The sequence below is a fragment of the Myxine glutinosa genome, chromosome 4 (assembly GCF_964187855.1).
Source record: "Myxine glutinosa chromosome 4, kmMyxGlut1.1, whole genome shotgun sequence".
Lineage (NCBI taxonomy): Eukaryota > Metazoa > Chordata > Myxini > Myxiniformes > Myxinidae > Myxine > Myxine glutinosa.
The window spans coordinates 194281861-194295240 of NC_136264.1; the positions used below are offsets into that span (position 1 = coordinate 194281861).

The 13380-nt window shown below is 52.2% G+C and overlaps 1 pseudogene; it reads right to left on the bottom strand.

Moving 5' to 3' along the window:
* Nucleotides 1-8296: 8296 nt before the first annotated feature.
* On the bottom strand, nt 8297-12517 carry LOC144891669 (general transcription factor II-I repeat domain-containing protein 2 pseudogene; annotated as a pseudogene).
* Between the last annotated feature and the right edge of the window lie 863 nt (nt 12518-13380).

Consider the following 13380-nt stretch of genomic DNA (forward strand, 5'->3'; position numbering starts at 1 on the left):
ACGCGTTCATTCACAACACCGGCTTCGCCGGCTATAAAACAAAAAACCCAAAATACACCAAGACCCAAATAACCAGAAGACCCGAAAGACCCTGAATACATTTAAAAAAAAAAAAAATTCCCAAAAGACCCCTTAGACGCAAAAGATACTTAAAGAGCCAGAAAACCATTAAAAACCACGAAAAACCAAAAGATCCAAAAGACCCCAAAGAACCGTAAGACCCTTCATACTCATTACACCAGCTTGGACCCTTGACCATTTAGAGCTTTAAACCACTTCGACCTTTATAGATTACAAATAAATTGTAAATAAATAATATCTCCAATATTACAAATAAATTTGTACAAAAGAAATGTTTGTATTATGATTGGTGTAAATCATGACAATGTGGTGCTGGGCACACACGTTAAACAAAGGTAGGCCACAACGCTTTAGGTTAAGTCAAGCTCTTTATTCGTTGCTCACTCGTCAGCACTGCCGTACTCGGGGCTGCGAGCCCGCGTGTATATCTGGAGGCCACGCCTCACCTGGGGCGTGGCCGACGCCCACTGGTGCGGGAATTATGTCACTGCGCCAGCGAGCCATCGTGTCCGCCACACGCGCCCCCCCAGAATTCCCGCGCACCTGAAGGGTCAGTTTGCGGGGCAACCGGATGACCCGGCCGAAGCGCCCTCTGGCGGCTGGCGGCGTCCGGGATGCGGGATACCATCTGGGATGCCTCTGGCGGCATCTGGGATGGGTGCAGGGCAGGGGGGTGGCGTGACGGCGGGGTTGGGCGGTGCCGGGGGTCCGCCCGCCGGGGGGCGGCCCCAGACGCAGGGGCAGAGCCGCTGGCGGGGGGTGGTCCAAGTCGAGGTGGGCCGGCTTGAGGCGGTCCACGGAGATGCGGTCAGGAGTACCGCCGATGTCCAGGGTGAAATGCTTCGCCCCGGTCTCCAGCACGCGGAAGGGCCCGTCGTACGGGGGCCGCAGCGGTGTCCGGTGGGCGTCGTGGCGGATGAACACGTACTCCACCGTGCGAAGCTCCGGGGCGACGTGTGTTGGCGGGCAACCGTGGTGCGCCGTCGGCACCGGGGCGAACCTCCGGGCGATCTCCTGCAGGGCGGAGCACTGCTGTGCCGCGGACCATGGTGCCGTGGAGTCGGGGAGGAACTCGCCTGGCACCCGCAGCGGTTGTCCGAAGACCAACTCTGCCGCGGATGCGCGCAGGTCGTCCTTGGGCGCCGTCCTGAGGCCTAGCAGGACCCAGGGGAGCCTGTCGACCCAGCCGCCGTCGCGGAGGCTGGCCCGGAACGCGGCCTTCATGGCGCGATGGAAGCGCTCGCACAGGCCGTTGGCCTGGGGGTGGTAGGCCGTGGTGCGGTGCAGCTGGATGCCGAGCTCCGCGCAACCGCCCCCCAGAGCTCCGAGGTGAACTGGGGGCCGCGGTCGGACGAGATGTCCGAGGGGGCGCCGAACCGTGCAACCCAAGTGGCGATGAACGCCTGCGCGACGTCCGCCGCCGTCGTTGCTGCCAAAGGCACGGCCTCCGGCCACCGGGTGGTGCGGTCCACCATGGTGAGGACGTGGGTGAAACCCCGCGAGGGGGGCAGAGGTCCCACCAAGTCCACGTGAACGTGGTCGAACCGACGTTCGGGCACAGTAAACGGGGCCAACGGGGCCTGGGTGTCGCGGTGAACCTTCGCGCGCTGGCACGCGAGGCACGTCCTGGCCCAATCGCGGACGGCCTTCCGGAGGCCATGCCAGACGAACTTGTCGGCGACCAGCTTCTGGGAGGCCTTCAATTCATGCCCGGGTGGGACAGGCCGTGGATGGCGTCAAAAACCCGGCGCTGCCAGCCAGCGGGCACAATGGGGCGAGGCCGGCCGAGGGAGACGTCGCACAAGAGGGCCGTGCCCGCGCCGTCGAATGGTACCTTGGTGACGCGGAGGCCCGTGACGGCGGTCCGAAAAGCCTGGACGGCGGGGTCGGCGGACTGGTCCGCCGCCATCCGGGCATAGTCGATCCCGAGGTGGACTGCGTGGGCGACGGACCGGGAAAGGCAATCCGCCACTGGGTTGTCCTTCCCCGCGACGTGCCGGATGTCCGTCGTGTACTCGGACACGGCCGAGAGGTGATGCTGCTGCCGGGCCGACCACGGCTCGGCGACCTTGGCCATCGTTAAGACCAGGGGCTTGTGGTCGACGAAGGCCGCGAACGGGTGGCCCTCGAGCAGATGGCGGAAGTGCCGGACCGCCAGGTGGAGCCCGAGCAGCTCGCGGTCGAAGGTACTGTACCGCTGTTCGTGCGGGCGGTGCTGCCGGCTAAAAAACGCCAGCAGCTGCCAAGCTCCCTTCACGCATTGCTCGTGCACCGCGCCCACTGCATAGTCCGACGCGTCGGTGGTGAGGGCGATCGGTGGTGAGGGCGATCGGTGCATCGGGCGCCGCGTCCATCGGCTCGGTCCAGGCAACGTCGCTTTGCCCGGCTTCCCCCGGAGGGCCTCGTGCAGGAGGCGCAGGAGCTGGGCAATGCGGGGCAGGAAACGGTGATAAAAGTTCACCATGCCCAGGAACTCCTGGAGCCCCTTGATCGTGCGGGGGCGCGGAAAACCCCTGACCGCCTCCACCTTGGCCGGTAAGGGGATGGCCCCGTGCCTGGTGACGCGGTGCCCCAAAAAGTCGATTTTGGTGATGCCGAACCGGCACTTGGCGGGGTTGATGATCAGGCCATGCCGGCCCAGGCGTTCGAAGAGCGTGCGGAGATGGCGGAGGTGCTCCTCACGGGACGCGCTTGCGACGAGGATGTCGTCCAGGTAGACGTACACGAAGTCCAAGTCGCGCAAGACGCTGTCCATAAGCCGCTGGAATGCCTGGGCCGCATTCTTCAACCCGAAGGGCATCCGCAGAAACTCGAAGAGGCCGAATGGTGTGATGACGGCCGTCTTCGGTATGTCCTCCGGCCTGACGGGGACCTGGTGGTATCCGCGGATGAGGTCCACCTTGGAGAAGAGGGACATTTTCGCCAACCGGGCGGAAAAGTCCTGGATGTGAGGGACCGGGTAGCGGTCGGGGGTGGTCGCATCGTTGAGGCGGCGGTAGTCTCCGCACGGCCGCCACCGGGCTTGGGCACAATGTGCAGCGGCGATGCCCATGCGCTGTTGGAGCACCGGACGATGCCCAGTCGCTCCAGCGTGGCGAACTCCTCCTGCGCCACGGCGAGCTTCGCCGGGTCGAGGCGGCGTGCCTGGGCGTAGACCGGTGGCCCGACGGTGGGGATGTGATGCTCCACCCCGTGCTTGATGGCCACCGCTGAGAAGGTGGACCGCGTGAGGGCCGGGAAACTGGCGAGGAGGCGGGTGAACTCGTCCGCTGCCGGAAGCGTGCAGACCAACCTCGCCGGGACTGAACCGCTCAGCAAGCCGCTTGGCGAGCCGCCCGTTGAGCCGCCCAGGGAGCTGCTCAACGAACTGCTCAGTGCGCAAGCGAGCGAGCTGAAGGTTTCGGCTTGGACAAGGCGTCTGTGCCTCACGTCCACCAACAGCCCATGCGCACAGAGGAGGTCCGCTCCAAGTAGGCCCATGGGGACACTAGCGGTAACGAACGACCACTGAAAGCGCTGCCCCCTGAACTGCAGCGAGAGACAACGCTTCCCGAACGTGCGGATGGGCGTGCCGTTGGCGGCAAGCAAAGCGGGGCCCCGGCCCTCAGCTTGCTTGTCGGACGCGGAGGCAGGGAGGACGCTCACCTGCGCTCCCGTGTCGCACAGGAAGCGACGACCCGAGGAGGTGTCTGTTATGAACAGAAGGCTGCCAGTATGGCCGACGCTCATGGCAGGAAGCGAGCGCCGGCCTGGCCGTTTCCCGACCTGCCAAAAGTACAAGGCGGGCGGCAGGACCTGGCCTTGTGGCCGAACCTGGTATGGAAGTGGCACCAGGTCTGGCCCAGTGGTGGTTGTCGCGCCGGTTGTGACGACGGTGGTGGGCGGGGCGTGGCGGCGGCCACGCGCGGATCCGAACAACCTGCGCCGTGGTCGGGAGGATCCGAACGCCATGCCACGTGGCGATCTGAACCACTCGCGCCGTGCGCGGCGCCGGGATCCACGACGGCCGTGCTATATGCCGGCCGTGTGTCGTGGGCTGCGAAAAACTTGTCCGCCTCCATGGCCAGGGCGCGCGGTTCCGTAATGGTTGAACCGGCCAGTGCGAGCCGTACCTGTACAGGTAGCTGGTGGAGGAAGAGAGCACGGAAAAGGAAATCCGCATGGCCATCGCCGAGCAGGGACAGCATGTAATCCATGCGGGCGGACGGTCGTGTGTCGCCGAGGACGGGAAGGTCCAAAAGACGGTCAGCACGGTCGGCCTCTGTGAGGCCAAACGTGTCGAGGAGAAGTCGCTTGAGCGCTGCGTACTTGCTCTCGTCCGGCGGGTGCCGGAGGAAGGACACGACTCGGGCGGCCGTGCCGGATCCAAAGGCAGCGACCACGTAAAAGTACCTCGTGTCGTCCGCCGTGACGCCCCGGAGCTGGAATTGGGCCTCGGCCTGTAGAAACCAGGTGTCGGCCTGCGCTTCCCAGAACTCCGGGAGCTTGACCGCAACAGTGTTGATGGCCATGACGCGTTCGGGGAACAGCAATGGCTGAACCAGTGGGGGGTCACCAGTGTGGTGCTGGTCACACACGTTAAACAAAGGTAGGCCACAACGCTTTAGGTTAAGTCGAGCTCTTTATTCGTTGCTCACTCGTCAGCACTGCCGTGCTCGGGGCTGCGAGCCCGCGTGTATATCTGGAGGCCACGCCTCACCTGGGGCGTGGCCGACGCCCACTGGTGCGCGGAATTATGTCACTGCGCCAGCGAGCCATCGTGTCCGCCACAACAACAGATGTACCTTCCCCAAGGTATGCTTTATAATAAACAAGACCGATTGTCTACCAACGGCGTAGCCTGGCTTGTTTGAGACTTTAGTTTAGTTGAAGAGGCTAGTTTGACCTGGGTGGAGATACCAGGTAAAAGTCAACAAATGGTTTAAGTGTTACTTTGTTTGACCTCAGGCATGGATGGACAGCCGGTTCGTGAATGGCTGCGGTAAAAAAAATTGGCGCATTCTGGAAGTCGGTCATGCAACGCGCCGCCATCTTGATTTGGGGAATTGCGCGAAATTTGGCGCAAACCGATCATCGCGGCGAAAAACTAGTTTTAGTGCGTTAGTTGTAAGTTGTCATGACATACTAGTACTCAGATGAATTGCCCCCGGAGGCGCAGCACCGGTATGTAGACAAATGTCCCCCCTCCCCCTCTATGACGACCACACAATAAATCAGCATTTAATTTTAATAGGTTAACGGTAATCTAGAGTATGCCAAGCTTTGCCCTGCCGAAGCAGTAGCAGTTGTCAGGTTGCACTTACCTGTGATAAAATGGATCGAGCACACATAGGTGTGCTGAGAGGGGGGTGACCAGCGACCAGAGCTGGCCGAGTTGGACCCTTCCAGAAGTGGTAAAACGGCTCGACTGATGGCAGAAAGCCATTTCTGGCGTCTCACTGGGTCCTGGGGTATAACATAAAACGTCCGCTCTGGATTCTTCAGCTTGTTGGCTGTGCAGCCGACAATACAGCAGCTTTTCGGCATTTTGCGGTTTCAAACTGTGACAAACACGTGCGAATGGCGCCCAATGTTTTCCCCAATTCCAAGATGGCGGCGCCGCTAGCTGTAACGTCACGCCGACTTCCAGACAAACGATAAACCAATAAATTCCAGGTTCTCTATATTTTCATTCCAAACATCATCATTCATCATTCCAAACCCAAATTAATACTACAATATTCATATAACAAAATATCATACGAAAATACGCCATTTAGCGTCTGTCCGTCTGTCTGATGAATGTTTGACGCCAATACATTCTGTCGTTACTGATCCAATCTCAACCAAACTTAACACGATGACAAAGGGTTACACAATGAAGGTTGTAGCGCATTAATTTGCTCCCCTCTCCAAGGGGATTTTCTCCCCCCGACGAGTTTACCCACTATTGTCGTCAATGGGTTGCACGTTGAGGTGTATATAAATGTTAAATTAGCTTTATCGCGGCGTATTTCCAAGGCCGCTTCGAATAACAAAACTAACGATAATAGCATAATATTAATGTTATTACAAAACAATATTAACACCATTAGTATCCCACCTCCCCAAAGTATTTTTCCTCCTTGAACAAACATCGAGTCAATGTTTATAAATAGCTTATCTTGGCGTTTTCGCGGGAGCAACGCCCAACGGCCTCCACCAGAGGTAAAAATATTATAAACCACAAAAACGTATGATTAGCTTTTTAAACAGTCGCTAATGCTGTTTATAACACTAAATGAAGAAATTTCGAGGAATCCCGACATCCGTGGGGTAGGTTTTACTTACAGAACTGAGCGAAGATCTACAGTACTGTAGGAGTTGCGGATGACAAGAGGGCGAGACACTTCTCAGCTTGTTCAAAGCTCCTTTATTCCAACAGAATTAACTCGCGACCGGAACTCATGCATCTTTATAACACAAAATCACTCTTAAGGGGACATGGCTCCAACAACCGAGAGCACGCCACGCCCATACCATCAATAGCCCCACTGGTCCCGTGCCTGTGGATTATGTCCCAATGGGGTAACCCCCACATGCGCCCCCCCCAGAATTCACTCGCATGGGCAATGTCAGTTTTCGGGGGGCCTTAACCACCCGGCCTTATGACTGATGACCCAAGCAGGGACTGTTAACGGCTTGGCGGTGGGCGGGCCAACCGGGGACTTACCCGATGGGGGACGGCCCCGCCATGGGGGTTGAGCCAACCGAGGGGGCTGGTCTAGGTCCAAGTGAGCCGGCTTGAGGCGGTCCACCAAAAGGTGGTCCAGTTTGCCGCTGATGTCGACCACGAAGGACTTGTCCCCGGCCTCCAGAACGCAGAAAGTCCCGTCGTAAGGCGGCCGAAGCGGCCCCCGGTGTGCGTCATGGCGAACAAAGACGTACTCCGCTGTACGTAGATCCGGCAGGACGTGGGCCTGAGGCAAACCATGTTGAGATGTGGGCACTGGTGCAAACATCTTGGCATTCTCCCGGAGAACCGACCGCTGACGGGCAGCGGACCAGGGGCTTGTGGCATCAGGCATGAACTCCCCGGGAACCCGCAGCGGCTGGCCATAGACGAGCTCCGTGGATGAGGTGCTGAGAGAGGAACCAAAGGTAAACTCAAATGAGGAAGACCTTTATGGTAACTTGGACAAGGAGATAAAAAGACTGCATCAAGTAATGATCCAGATGAGTAGAGTAGAGTCAAGATAACGACATAAACGGATTGTTATGAATTGTGTCGGTCTTATAAGGCCTGTGAACTAATATCACCATAAGTTGGAAACCATGAAAATTGATGTGACGTAATGCACCATTTTTGTAGATCAAATACTAGTAGTAGAAACTATCTTACTATAATTCACCAAATGTCTGTCTGTCTGTTCGAAGGTACCGTAAAAACTGCTGAACCGATCACAAAGATATTTTGGATGGGTAATCCTGGCTATTTAGTTTTCCCAATTTCAGCTTTGGTCTCCAGCATTCTCAGGTTCGGACTCCCGCATAACATTCGCGTTCGCATAACGTTCATTGTGATGATGTTCTCATTGTGACGATGTTGTGATGATGTATGTGTTCACGGTAGTGTTTGACGTGACGGTGTGAACGTAATTTCGTGATGTTTTTCGTTTCGTAATCCTTTAATGAACGTTTAATGTTTAATGAACGTTTAATGCCCTTCGATGTCCGGGGCCGCACGCGCGCTACACTGGACGGGCCAGCTTGTACCTTGCCCTTCGCCGTCAGGCTCGGGTAAACCGCTGAGCCCCATCCGTGATGGGGACTGGGGCTTGAGACAGTGTCCCACGAACGAGGAATTCCCAGTAAGCGCGAGTCATCAGCTCGCGTTGATTAAGTCCCTGCCCTTTGTACACACCGCCCGTCGCCGCACAAACGTCACAATGAAACACAATCACAATTCACATATTCGTGCAATTCAAATAAATACGAATAAATAAATTCTAATTCGAATAATATTTCGAATATTTTCGTCACAATGAAAACATCGTCACAAACGGGTACTGGAGACAATGTGACAAACGTCACAAACGGGTACAATATTGGAGAGGCCATTGCCAAAACGGTTTGTTTTCTCTGGTACGTGTTTCTGGGCAGGTACCGTTTCAGATAAACCGGTAAAATGCCTCCCAAACGGAAAGCCTCATTAACGAAAACGTCCAAGGAAGCTGTTGCAAGAAAGAAGGCTCGCCTAGACGAGGACTATCGGAGGCAGGAACAAGTACGGGACACAGCTGCTCACCAGTTTCGGGGGCAGGCCGAGGAATGCAGATCTGGTGAACAAGGATGTGCCTTTTCATTTCGACTTCCCAATTGAAGCCCCGCCCATAGGGCGGGTACCGTTGCTAGTTGAATTAATTCCTCAAGTAAAAAAAAAGAAAAGAGGAGGGATGATATGATGATGAATAGATCATGCATATGTGATTGGGACTATGTATCCCCGTTTGTGATTTTAGCCATACTTACCTATTACTAATGAACTTATTCCTCTTTGATTTGCATTACAAAGACTGCATGATTACATTTTTTTTCAAACTATGTTAACCTGAAAGCAAGTTTAAATGCTATTCCTCATCTTGTTTTGAAATATATGTCTGATTTTGGATCTTATATCCGTGTGAAATATGTGAATAAATATAATCTTGTGAATGTTTTAAGGATAACAGCAAACGGTTGAATATGAAGCTGTTATAAGAGAAACAGGATCATGTAGAGCATGGAAATTATATGTCAAGGTGTACCCCATCTGATCCAGATTGTGTTGAGAGCAGATTCAGATATGTCTGAATGAGGAAAAACCAGCTAACAGCTGAGAGATGGAGTGATAACTACTTTGGGAAAAGCTACACACAGCAAATTTGACCACTAAGGATGAGGTTACTTGTGGCATACGCCCCCCTTCGAGGAATGGTAAAGGCACCTTTCTCTGGAAAATTGGAAAAGGATGTTCACCTTCACCAAGGAAATTCATGTGACCATTTGCCTGGATCACATTGTGATGCGTGGACGAAAGACGATCACCTGCTTCTGTTCAGTGTCCGGAACATCCATCACATCACCAATTGTTGGATGACAACATGTTATTTGCAACTTCTACTGGATGCTGTGACTTGATGTCATTGCTCCATCAATTTCCAGGGAACCAGAATGGAGTTGTAAGTGGATGGCCTTGCTTCTTTCTCTACACTGGGCCTCCATGACTCCGCTGGTTGTTCCTGGCGTGGGCCACGGACAACTTGAACACCATGGTCCTAACATCGCTATGGATGCACCTGTAATCTCTGGTCCACATCTTGCCGGTCTACCAACATCACATCAACACTTGCGGCCCACTCACGATGATTGAGGAAGCAGGTCAACGACAACTCGACGAAGGCCTTGTTCAAGATCTACTACAGCTTACGGCAAGGGTGGCAAGGATGCTACATGCGGAGCAGGGTCAGTTCATGATCTTGCCCATTTATCATGATAGCGGAAACCCTACGCGAAATAGTGTCGGTGCTATGAAGACACCAGAAGATGTTTCATACTTGATTTTCAAGCACACAAGTGGTCAGCCTCTTTTTCAAACATAAATCAGCATTCACTCTGCAGCAAACGCATTCTGGAATCATAATTGTCAAATGTTGCAGATGTTTAATATTGAATTATGCTGACAGTATTATTTAGATAATGGTGAAATGAATAAAGGAAATAACAGTGATAATGTTTATGGTGAAATGAGAATTGTTGCGCATTTGCAAGAGGTGAAGTTTGTTTGCAGAAATACTTGTTTGCAAATTCAATGAACTGAACTATTAACAACGGAGTGATTCAACGAACGAGGGAACACCTTTTTAATGATCACATTCTTCCAGGAGGACGGCATATGCCTTAGGTAGGTAATGGGAGAGTGGACATCCAAATTGGTAAATTGAAGACCCTTTTAATTGTCCTATGAGAAGGAAAAGAACGGAGGATTGTAGAAGTCCTTTTTCATTGACTTCTTTATGATTGAAAGAATTAATAATGTCCATGTGAGTGAGTTTTCATTCGCAGCTAAAATTGTAATTGGAAGCTTTCCCCATTCTGGAGTATTAACAGACATGGGGTCTGTCTGTATAATTAATAAGGTGCTAAAATCTTAAGAATGATAAACTAGGCTACATTGGAACATGTAAAGAAATGCTAAAAGCTAGAAAGAGTCTATAATGAACGAGCTGAATGCACCCGGCGTTGCCCGGGTTCTTTTTGAATGAATTTAATCTTCTGTACATAGGTCTTACTACTATAATTCAGCTTTTACTCGTGGTCGTAGAAGATTGACTACTATAATTCAGCTCAGCTTTTAATTGCGAAATGGGCCCAGCCCGGCCAAGACGGCCTCGACCGGCCTCGCCACCAAGCCTATAACCTTCCCGGGGCCCGTCCTGACATTTTTTGTTTCAGAGGTTTCCTCCTATCTTTCACCGTTCAGGAGATTAGCGCGTGCAGACATACAAACAAACAAACAAAAACTTTCTTTTATATATATAGATCAGGGGTGGGGAACCTTTTTCCTGTCAAGGGCCATTTCGATTTTTAGAACATCCTTCGAGGGCCATGCTAAATTATTGAATACATATATCGGACTCACCTAATGCGATGGCTGGAACTGTTTCTCTTTGGCGAGGCGTTTGGTGTCAGGTGGTAGTGATGATGATGCTACTCGCAGCTGGTTTTGCAGGTTTGGGTCAGTCAGTCTTGAGCGGAACCGAGTCTTTGCAAGAGTCAGTTTTGAAAAGAACTGCTCACAGCTGTAGGTCGTCCCAAACAGTGATGCAAACTTCAGTGCATGTCTCCTCAGAATGGGAAAATCCTCAGCACGTACATACAGTTTGTAGAACTCGAGCAAAGGGAGGTTGTTGTACCTAGCTTTGAGCTCGTCATTGCTTTGCAGCTCAATGATTTCGTGTTGTAGGTTGTCAGGCACATCAGCTGGTTCCACATTAAACGGCGTGGCAAATATGTTCAGTTCCCTTTGTTTACTTTTCATGTCCTGGAACCTCTCTCCAAATGTCTGGAGGAGTTTTGCACACTCAGCAGCATATTCAGATGTCACAGCAGGCTTTTGGTCTTGCAGAGTGGGAAAGTGGATTGTGTTTCCCCTTTCCAGTTGCACTTGCCACAGCTTTAGTTTAGCTTCAAATGATTTCACATGTGATTGCAGAGAGCTGAGAAGCTGGTTGGGACCTTGGAGCTTGACGTTCAGCTCTGACAGGTACTTGGTAATGTCCACCATGAAGCCCAAATCACACAGCCACTTGCTATCACTGAGTTCCATGACAGGTTTCCCCTTCATCTCCATGAACTGTTTCACTTCTTCTCTCAGTGAGTAAAACCGTGTGAGCATATTTCCGCGACTCAGCCACCGCACCTCACAGTGGTAAACCAGATCTCCGTACTCTGACTCTAGTTCACTCAGTAGCTCCTTGAACTGGCGGCTGTTCAGCCCTCTGCTTTTGATGACGTTTATGGTGGAAACGATCGTTGTCATCACATTGTTGAGCTTCAGCGACTGTGCACACAGATTCTCTTGGTGTATGATACAGTGGCATACAACTAACTCACTTGGATCGAGACTGAGACGACTCATTTCTTTTTTGAACAATGTAGTCAATCCCTTTTGTGCGCCAACCATGGCTGGGGCTCCATCTGTGGCCAGGCCACTTAACTTGTCAAACTGCAGTTCGAATTTGTTCATAGCCAAAACAACTTGCTCAAACAAATCCTCACCTTTGGTGGTGCGATGCAGGGCTTGCAAAGACAGCAACTCCTCCCTCGTATCAAACTCAGCTGTAATCCCCCGCACAAAAATGGCTAGTTGGGCGGTGTTTGTTATGTCCGTTGTCTCATCGCAGGCCAGAGAGAAAAACTGGAAATCTCTTGCGGTGTCCTTCAGTGTTTTCTCAATATCTTGTGCCATGTCAGTAATCCGATCTGAGACAGCTCTTCGAGACAAACTGACACTTTGGAACAATTTTACTTTGTCCGGTGCGAGCAGCTCCGCAGCGGCAACAAGGCACTCCTTCACAAATTCTCCTTCTGAATGCGGCATCAGCTTCTTAGCGATTAGCTCACTCACCACAAAACTAGCATGCGTAGTGTTGTTTCGGTCAGATTGTGGTCTTATGAAGACTGCTTGTTGAGCACCAAAACTCCGCCGAAGAACATTAACTTTATCCAAGCGCATTTGTCCTTTCAACTCGTCCAGTTTAGCATGTTTCGAGCTGTAATGACGCTCGAGGTTGGCCTTTTTGATCACCGAGAGCGCTTCCCGACAAACTAGGCATACTGGCTTGCCTTTTACTTCCACAAATAAATAATCCTTTGCCCATTTCTCTTGGAAAGCACGACATTCCGCATCTACCTTTATTTTCTTGTTAGTCGCCATGTTTGCATATACTGAATGAAATGATGACATGAGATCACGCGATCACTTGACTGTCCGGAAGGTCGCATATCGCAGTTACGACTGTCCGGAAGGTCGCATATCGCAGTTACGATTAATCGCAAATTAGTTTTAATTTGATGGCAATTATTCTGTTAGCGCCAACATATTTTGCCAACGTCAAATAAATGAATAAGTTCTCAAATGTGCCGTCCGAGGCAGCGTCTGCTCGCCACGTTCGGCATTCGTTGACTGTTACAACACGTGAAAGCTTGCTCCTCTCTGATTGGTTGAATCGTTTTTGGCCATAACTTGGTTACCCTTTGTCCGATTAATTTAAAACCTTGAAAAGGAGAGATTACTGGAATTATATTTCAAGGGAATTCCCTTACAAAAGGGAATTTCGCTCTTTCACGAGCCTCGATCTTGAATACAAAAAAAAAATAAAATAATTCTAGATAGATGAATTGCCTCGCGGGCCGGATCAAACGGTCTCGCGGGCCGTATACGGCCCGGAGGCCGGAGGTTCCCCACCCCAGATAGATAGAAGAAGAAGATAGATGACAAGGGGAGATGCAGCTCACTCTGGAGCAAGGGCACTCTGGGAGAAAAATGGAAATGCAGGGTAAGCGCTTCGGAATTGCTGAGATCAATAGAATACCTTTCTGGGGAGATAAGCTTCATGCCCCCCACTTTTTCTCCTCACTGAGACAGGCAGATAAGAATGATGAGGACAAACATGTGCATTGTGGTGCAGGGCTGGCGGCAGTTTCAATGACCTTTTAATTACTCTACTGCCCCTGCCCGGACTTCAAAGAACTACTGAAAGTATAAAGGGAGTTGTACCCTTGAAGAGCAGTAAGAAA